The sequence below is a fragment of the Mobula birostris genome, chromosome 7 (assembly GCF_030028105.1).
Source record: "Mobula birostris isolate sMobBir1 chromosome 7, sMobBir1.hap1, whole genome shotgun sequence".
In the NCBI taxonomy this organism is placed as follows: domain Eukaryota; kingdom Metazoa; phylum Chordata; class Chondrichthyes; order Myliobatiformes; family Myliobatidae; genus Mobula; species Mobula birostris.
Genome location: NC_092376.1, coordinates 38,778,588 through 38,788,611, shown reverse-complemented (window position 1 = coordinate 38,788,611; position 10,024 = coordinate 38,778,588).

The following is a 10,024-nucleotide window of genomic DNA, read 5'->3' as shown; positions in this document are numbered from 1 at the left end:
AACTTGATAAGTTAGAGAAGTAGCGATGAAGAAACAACATTTATAAGGCTATGAAAAAAGTTACCTTCTGAACAATTGGATATTGAATAATATAATTGTTTTGAAGCTCTGGCACATATGTGGTGGATCAAATACCTTCTCTGGATTGTGTAGTTAATATGAATGGGAAAAGCTACTAAAATCATTGAAAATGTAACTAAACTGTGAAGGTGTCTTTCAACGTTCAAATTATACATTTATCATATTGATTTTGACTAGACTTGCAAAGCCAGCTAGAACTAGTTCAGGTTGGAGTTCTTGTAATTGTGTTATTCTAAACCATTCCAAAACATTGTTCAATCACAGAAGTTGAAAGAAAAACAATGATTTGTTTTGTAAGATTGGGGTGGGAAAGATTTTTAGAGCACAAAGCTTTGGGAATTTTGGATTAAATAATTTCCACTGAATTTCTTTTTTTTTTGCTTAAAGATACAGTGCTGTTTTGGTTAGCTTGTGTAAGTTTGACAGAAATGATCAGAATCCCTTGGTTGTTAACAGAAATTAACAAATTGTGTAAATGGGGAAACTTATTGAATTTTGCTTCAGTATTCCTTTCTTTAATTCTGAAGGTTAGTTGATAATTTAAATGGACAGGCTTCTTTTTTAAATGGAAGTTTAAAATATCGAGGAAGTATTGTAGTTTTCTCCACAGAGACTCATGGGTTCCCTGAAAATTTACACTAAACAATGTTGGAATAGCATAAGAACACAATTTTTGACTATACAATTTTTAAAGTAGTACCAGCCAAGAAAACCACATATCACATATATTACATCTCTCCTTCAATAATGGAAAGAAAGATCATATCCAAATTAATGGTGCAGTATTTGTGGGCATACTTTAGCACACACTTTTTGGTATACTTGGATCAGCATCTAGTTCCAATACTCCCAGAGCCTGTTATCAAGTTGTCGTGATTTTCCTCTGCAGGGTTAGTGTTGCATCCATTGGTAACTCAGTCTGCTTCTGCCTAGTAAAACCCTTAAGTAGTCTTCTAGGGATTGTCATCTGTTCCTCAAATGGATGCCATCCTCCATCATTGTCTTTCGTCCAGTATGTGTCAGTTACCATTGCTTTCTATTTCATATACTTTTTGTCTGATGTGGGCTTCATCCTCATTGTGTGTGCAATTTAAAGTTCAAAGTAAATGTATTATCTAAGTACATAAATGTCACCATATACAACCCCAAGATTCATTTTTATGGACATAATCAATAGATCCAATAACCATAATAGAATCAATGAAAAAGCACACTAACAGGATGGACAATCAGTGTGCAAAAGACAATAAACTGTGCAAATACAAAAAGAGACAATGATAATAAATCACTATGGAGACAAGAGATGAGGAGTACTGTACTTAAAACTGAGTCCATAAGTTGTGGGAACAGTTCCTTGATGGGATAAGTGAAGCTAAGTGAAGTTATCCCCTCTGGTTCAAGAGGCAGATGCATGAGGAGTAATATCTGTTTCTGAACATGGTGGTGTGAATCCAGAGGCTCCTGTACCTTCTTCCTGAAGGCAACAGCGAGAAGAGAGCATGAACTGGATGGTGAAGGTCCATGATGATGGATGCTACTTTTCTGCAATACCATTCCCTGTAGATGTGCTCAGTGGTGGGAAAAGCTTTACCCATGATGGACTGGGCCTTATTCACTACTTTTTGTAGGATATTCCATTCAAGAGCATTGGTATTTCTGTATCAGGCTGTGATACAACCTGTCAATATATTCTACATTTCTTTGCTAATTTGTGCCTGGCTTCCTTTTGCCTTTTGTTGTCTTCATACAATTTTTTGCACTTGTAGTTTATCTATTATATGATAAACAGGTATGAGTTAAGTGACTGAAATGATGTTGAGCAATCTACACAGTCTTGTCTGTGTTTCTCTATCCTACTAATTGTCCTGATCTAATTTAAAATATGGGTGTGGCATCTTTTTAATTTACTGCAACATTATCCATGTTATGTGTGGGCATGTGGCCAAATGGTTAAGGCATTGGACTAGCTACCTGAAGGTCATGAGTTTAAACCGTAGCCGAGGGTACATGTTGTGTCCTTGAGCAAGGCACTTAATCACACATTGCTCTGCGATGACACTGGTGCCAAGCTGTATGGGTCCTAATGCCCTTCCCTTGGACAACATTAGTGTCATGGAGAGGGGAGACTTGCAGCATGGGCAACTGCTGGTCTTCCATACAACCTTGACCAGGCCTGCACCCTGGAGAGTGAAGACTTTCCAGGCGCAGATCCATGGTCTCGCAAGACTAACGGATGCCTTTACTTTACTTTATCCATGTTATAGCATGATTCCTTTGGTTCACCATATTCAGAGAATATCTAGTAGCCTTCAATATCATATATTAACAAAACACAACTTCTTGATTTCAACTGCATTTCCTGATTGATGATATCCATTACACAGTACTATCGAATCAAGCTATGACACTGGCATCTGCCTGACAATGTGAAAAATTGTCTAGCTGTATCCTGATAGAAAGAAGCAAGACAAATCCATGCAGTAATTTCTTCCAATCAATCAGCAAAGTGATAAAAAAAAAAAGTCACCAACTGTGTAATCATGATGCACTTAAAATTACCTGTTCACAGATTAGGCTTCACCAGGACTACACTGCTCCAAATCTCATTGTATTCTTGGACTGAATGTGCATCAAAGAACTGAATTCCAGAAGTAAGCTGATATCAAAGCAGCATTTGACTGAGTGTGGTATCAAAGAGCCTTAGGAAAATTGAAGTAAGTGGGCATGAAAAAGAAAATGTTACAGTAGTTGAAGACTGCTTTGTACTAAGGAAGGTGGTTGTGGCTGAAAGGTAATGATTCTGCAGGAGTTTTTTTCAGACAGTGTCCAAGACCTAAAATGTTAACACATTAATAAATTCTTCCATAATAAGGTCCAATATCATTTTGTAGTAAAATGTTCAATCCCATTTGCAACTCTGCAGCAAATGAAGCAGTCCATGCCTGCACGGAACACAACCCAGATAACATTCATTCGTGGGAAAGAAAGGTTAGATATATCATGGAAAGATATAGTAACAGGCTTGTCATAATGGGTGACCCTAACTTTCCCAGTGTTGACTGGACTTCCTTAGTGCAAGAGGCTTAGATGGGGAGAATTTCTTCCATGCGTTCAAGGGTTTTCTGAAGTAACACATGGATTTAGTACAACTAGAGGAAGAATCATACTAGAGTTTGCTTTGGGAAAAGAGCCTAGCCAGCCTGGGAGTATTTTGGGAATAGATCACAATTCCTTAAGTTTTAAGATGATTATGAATAACAATAAGATTGGACCTGCAAGAAAGTATTAAGTTGTGAGAGGGATAATTACAGCACTATTATGTAGGAACTGGGGAGTTACTTGGGAGCGACTGTCAATGAGCAAGTCAACATGTGGCATGTAGAGTGTGGTTAGACTAGCAGGTCAGTGTTCAGGGCTAGTAGGTTCCAGTAAGGAGGAAACATAAGGATAGCAAGGTAAGGGACCCTTGAATGTTGAGAGAGGTTATGGACTTTGTCAAAAAGACAAAGGAAGCATGTACAATTTAGAAAACTAATATCACACAGGTTTCTTGAGAAATAAGAAGATAACAGCAAGATAGAGCTCAGGCAGAAGATTAGGAGTGCCAAAAGGGGCCATAAAATGTCCTTGGCTAACATGATTAAAGAGAATCACAATACATTTTATAGGGATAATCCAAGAAATTATAGGCCTGTGAGCTTCACATCAGTGGTAGGTGAGCTATTTGAGAAAAGTTTTAGGAAGAGGATTTTTATGTGCACTTGGAAAAACATGGCCTGATTTGAGACAGTCAACATGAATTTGTGGAGGGAAGGACATGTCATGCAAAGTTGGATAGTTTTTTTGAGAAAGTGACAAAAGTGATTGATGAGGTAGGAGAGTGTATGTTGTCTACTTAGATTTTAGTAAAGTATTTGACAAGTAATTCATCGTAGAGTAATACAGAAGATTAAGATGCATGGGTTTCATGTTGACTTGGTAGCATAGATTCTGAATAAGCTTACCCATAGAAGACAGGGTAGTGGTGGAAGGTTGTATTTCTGCCTGGAGATCCACAACCAGTGGTGTTCCGTAGGGGTCGGGGGTGGGGCCTTTGTTGTTTGTGATATATATAAATGACCGATCAAAATCTAGATGGGTGAGTCAGTAAATTTGTGGACGACACAAAGATTGGTGGAGTTGTGGGCGGAATTGAAAGCTGTCAAAAGATACAGCAGAATATAGATCAGAAATGGCAGAAGAATTTTAATCTGAACGAGCATGAGGTATTGCACTTTGAGAGGTCAAATGTAATGGGAAAGTGTAAGGGGAAATAGCAGGACCCGTAACACAATTCACACAAAGTGCTGGAGGAACTGCTGTACAGAGTGATTGTGGGGACCATATCCACATCTCACTTAAGGTGGCCAAGCAAGTAAATACGTTGTTAAAGAAGGCTTATAGATTCTTGTTTTCATAGCTAGGGGCATTGAGAATAATAATATGGAAGTCAGCTGTATTGCACTTATATAAAACTTTGTTTAGGCTGCACTTAGAGCATTGTGTGCAATCTTATAAGAAGGATGTGGAGGCTTTGGAAAGTTTGCAGAAGAGATTTCTAGGGAGATGCTACCTGGATTAGAGGTATGAACTATAAGAAAAGTTTAGACAAACTTACTTTGTTTTCTCTGGGGTATCGGAGGCTATGGGGAGACCTGATAGAAATTTATAAAATTGAGGTATTTATAGGGTAGATGGTAAGAATCTTTTTCCCATGGGAGAAGTGTGGTATATTTGAGGACATGCATTTAAGGTGAGAGGGAGAATTTTAAAGGAGAAGGGTGTGGCGAGTGTGCCTCGAATGGGCTGACCGGCAGGAGGCCAAGAGTAGGAATAAATTGTGGGCCTTTTCTGGTTGGCTGTCAGTGACTAGTGGTCTTCAGCAGCAATGGTGTTGGGTCCATTTCTTTTCACATTATATGTCAATGATCTTGACATTGATGTTTATGTGGACAAGTTTGATAGGTGGAGAGGCAGGTGGTGCTGAGAAAGCAGTGAGTCTGCAGAAGATCTTAGACTGATTGGGAGAATGTACAAAAGAATAGCAGATGGAACACAGTGTAGGGAAGTTTATGGTCATGCACTTAGGTAGAAAGAATAAAGGTGTAGAATATTTTCTAAATGGGGAGCAAATTCAGAAATCAGAGGTACAAAGGGACTTGGAAGTCTGAGTGCAGGATTCCCTAAAGGGTAACTTATGGGTTGAGTTGATAGTAAGAAAGGTGGATGCAATGTTATCATTCATTTTGAGAGGACTAGAATATTAAAAACAAAGATGTAATGTAGAGGCTTTATAAGGCATTGGACTGACTGCACTTGGAATATGGTGAGTAGATTTGAGCCCTTACCCAAGGATGTGCTGGCATTGGAGAGGGTCCAGTAAAGGTGCAAGACAATGATTCTGGGAAAGAAAGGGTTAACATATGAGGAGCATTTGATGGCACTAGGCTTGTACTCACTGACTTTAGAAAAATGAGGGGAGGGGGATCTCATTGAAACCTATTTAAAGCAGAGGTTGATAGGTTTTTGATCAGTAATAGTGTAAAGGGGAGAAAGCCAGAAATTAGCCAGAATAATAAATCAGGCATGATAGAATGATGGACCAGACTCGATGGGCTGAATGGCCTAATTCTGTTCCTGTGTCTTATGGTCTTGTGGGTTGTCAGGGATAGTGGTAGATGAAGATACGATAGTGATGTTAAGAGGCTTTAATAGGCTTGTGGTAAAGGATCATGTATACACTGAAGAGATTTAAGCTTAATTTAGCATCATGTTTGGCATCAGCATGGTGGGCTGAAGGACCTCGGGTTCCTGTTGTGTTCTAATGGCTAATAAGCAGCAGATTACATTTTTTGTTGCAGAAATGCCAGATAATAACCATTTTCAACAAAGAGTCTAGCAACCAATCTTTGCCATTCAATGGCATTACCAATGCTAAGTCCTTCACGATTAATGTTAGCCAGAAATGTACTTGGACCAACCATATCAAGGATATAAGAACAGGTCAAAGCCTGGGTGACTCAAAGCAAGTAGCTCCCTTCCTGACACCAAAGCCTTTCCAGTACGCACAAGTGACACTTTTTTGGGCCAGGGCAGCCCACTTGATTGTCAGCCCATCCACCACTCTAAACATTTATTCTCTCCACCACCAGCAGCAGTAACTGGATTGCGTACCATCTATAACATGCATGATAGTTATTGACTCTCCAGTCTATGATCTTTACTATAAATAAGAACAGGACAACAGGAACATGAGAACACAGCGATGTGCAAGTAACCCTCCAAGTTCAATACCATTCTGATTTGGAAATGTATCATCTGTCATTCATCATCATTGATTCTGAATCTTGGAACTCTCTATTCTGTTAACACTGTAGGGGCACCTCAGTAAATGAGCTGTAGCATTCCCAGTGGTTTCATTTGAGGGCTTCGTGCTAGAGTATAGTTCTTTCAACTTATGACCAATTACTCTGGCTTATCAGCTATAGTCAGCTCAGTGTACAAGTGAACTCTTCATTGTGTTTTCTCAATTCTTGAGACAAATTACTTGCCTAGAAGTTCAGTGGTTTGGGGAAGTTTTATTTATTTAATTGTATCATCATGATCATGATCATCATGTGCCATGTGATATTGATGTGGGTGGTAATGGTATTATTCATGACCATAATTTTTCTAGGCAAATTTTTCTACAGAAGTAGTTTGTCATTGACACCTTCTGGGCAGTGTCTTGTATATCATAAACATGAGAAAGTCTGCAGATGCTAGAAATCCAAAGCAACACGCACAAAATGCTAGAGGAACTCAGCAGGTCAAACAGCATCTATGGAAATGAATAGACAGTCGACGTTGGAGGCTACCCAGAAGGAATATAAGGTGTTGCTCCTCCATCCTGATGGTGACCTCATCTTGGCACAAAAGGAGGCCATGGACTGACATGTCTGGCCTGACTTCCAACCTGATGGCAATAATATCAATTTATCTCTCTGGTAAACAAATTCCACTCCCCCCTCTATTCCCTACTCTGACCTTTTATCTCTTCTCACCTGCCTATTACTTCCCCTGGGTCCTCTCTTCCTTCCCTTTCTCTTGATCCATTCTCCTCTCCTAATAGATTTCTTCTTTTCCAGCCTTTGATCTTTCCCACCCACCTGGCTTCACCTATCACCTTCCAGCTAGCCTCTTTCACCTCTCCCCACCTGTTTATTCTGGCATCTTCCCCCTTCCTTCTCATTCCTGCAGAAGGGTCTCACCCGAAATGTCGACGGTCTATTAATCTCCATTGATGCTGCCTGACTTGCTGAATTCCTCCAGCATTTTGTGTGTGTCACTTGTATAACACTTCAAATAAATTTTACAGTTCATTGTTTGTCAGTTTATGTACATGATATAATTTCAAAACTAACATTTGGAATTCCCATTCAGTATCTAAATTTTATTGTTTCATCAACTGCCTCTTCTGGAACTGTCTCAGTGTCTGAGATATTGGGAAAATAGTCGGTATGTATCAAATCTGCATTCTTTTTACTGTGGCTTTCTTCTGAGACAGCTTCACCTCAAGTTCTTCCCTGTAAAATGTTGCAAGATAAAAGACAGCAGTCACATAATACAAATTCTAAAGTGGCAGAATCTGAATAAAACCTTTGTTGTGAAATTCATTGTTTTATTGGCAACAGTACGGTGCAAGTTACAAAAATAGTGTGAATGATGAATAATGTAGTGTTCATGGATTCATTGACCATTCAGAAATATATATCAATGTTCATGTTGTAACATGTAATACAGATCTTAGTAGCCTTTTTATAATGACAATAACATTTTCTGTATTTTTTGTATATATACCAGAAGGGGAAAAGTGTTGGACTATGTGCTTCCTTAAACCCGCTCCTCTATTCTAAAAGATCATGGCTATTCTGATCTTACACTTCTATCTACTATTCCAAATTACCTCTAAAGTACACAAGTATATTTCAGTCATGAATATACTTAATGGGTTGGATCATGCTGTCCATTGTCTTCGCTTCTTTGTGCTTATCTGAGCCGAATTCAGGGAAACAACCAACAGCAAGATGTGGTGAAGATTCATTGGCAACCAGTTTCAGGCAGCTTTCCGTTCCAGCCTTGACTGACTTTGACAGTGGGCAAAGCGAGAAATGGAGGTGTATTTTCTGTCAATCTGCAAGGCCCATTCCAGGAGCCCATTTTACAACTTAAAAAGGTCTACGATATTAAAAAAGTATTAAAAACAGTAAAAGGTGATGTAAGTAGGTACCAAAGTGGAAAAATAAGGTTAAAATATCAAAACTTTTGCAAATCAATAAAACAAAAACAAAGCTTATCTTTCACCTTCTCTAGCAAAGAATCCCCAGTAAATTTAAATGACATATCTGATTCTATGCCAAGTTTGATTGGTGTACTTTCAGAGAGGCAGATTCTCATACTGAGTAATACAGTAAGGTTAGTTTTTATCATTAGACGTAATGTGGAGTCCAGCAACAGAGCAATGTGATCTTTTCGTATGAATCTGATATCACTTAGTATTATCTCACGTTCAGGAATGCCAGCACAATTTGGCCTTTACATACAGTGCTCACAGCACTTTGTTACAAACAGTTCCTGATCCTCTTCGGGTTAGAGGATTAAACCTCATTAATAATAGTAACCTAATCTCTTTTTTGTGTGGGATACAAGTAATTATTGATTAGAGTGTTGGGTATTACTCAGCTCCTTGATGTTGCTGCTATCTTAAAAAATCACTTTACTTTTCTCCAACATTTATCTAAAGGTGAAACACTACCTAGCACAAAACGTTTGTGGCTCTCATTAAAATTTCAGGAATATTGAATTAGGATTGCACTGTGACCAAAATAAGTAGGTAACAGGTGTCCAGTCAAGTCGTACTTAGTTGTTATTAGACTTGTGATCGCTTCCATAGTATTGTCATAGACAATCAGCAACAGGTATATTTGTGAGGATCCATTTTTAAAAAAAGGTTTCCTGGCATTGTCTTACAAATACAGTCTGGCATATGCATTTTTCAGGGCCTCAGTCAATGGCAGTGTGATCAAATCATCATTTGTGATAGACCTTAATAGACCCCAAAGGGGAGTGAATTCTGTGCCTCTTCATAAGACACAGGAGTAGAATTAGGCCATTTGGCCCACTGAGTCTGCTTTGTCATTCCATTATGGCCAATTTGTATCCCTCTCAACTCCTGCCTTCTTCCATGATATTTGACACCCTTACCAATCAAGAAGCTATCAACCTGCATTTTAAATATAACCAATCAATTAGCCTCCACTGCTGTCTGTGGCAGTGAATTCCAGATTCACCACCCTCTAACTAAACAAATTCCTCCTCCTCTCTATTGCAAAGGGATGTCCTTGTATTTTGAGGTGGTGCCTGCGAGTCCTAGACTCCCCCCACTATAGGAATTGTCCTCTCTGCATCCACTCTACCTTGGCCTTTCAATATTTGATAGGTTTCAATGAGCTCCAACTCCAATGAGTACAGGCCCAAAGCCATTTAATATATCCTTGGATGTTAAGCTCCCAACTGTGACCTTCTTTCAGCCATGACTCAGTGACACCCATACCTGCCAATTTCTAACTGTGCTACAAGGGCATCTACCTTATTTCATGTGCTGTGTGCATTCAAATATAACACCTTCAGTCCTGTATTCATCACCCTTTTCAATTTTGCCTCCATGTTACCAAATGTTAAAGTCTTATCCCTTTCTAAACATTATATCTTTGTATTTATTCCGGAGACCTTCATACCCTCTCCTGCACACTCATTCCCTTTTACTTCACCCTCATTTTTCCAAGCTGTTGAAATGTTGAACTTGCTATTTAATTTAAAGGCACAGTTCAACACATCCCACTGACTGCATCTTTGCCTTATCACC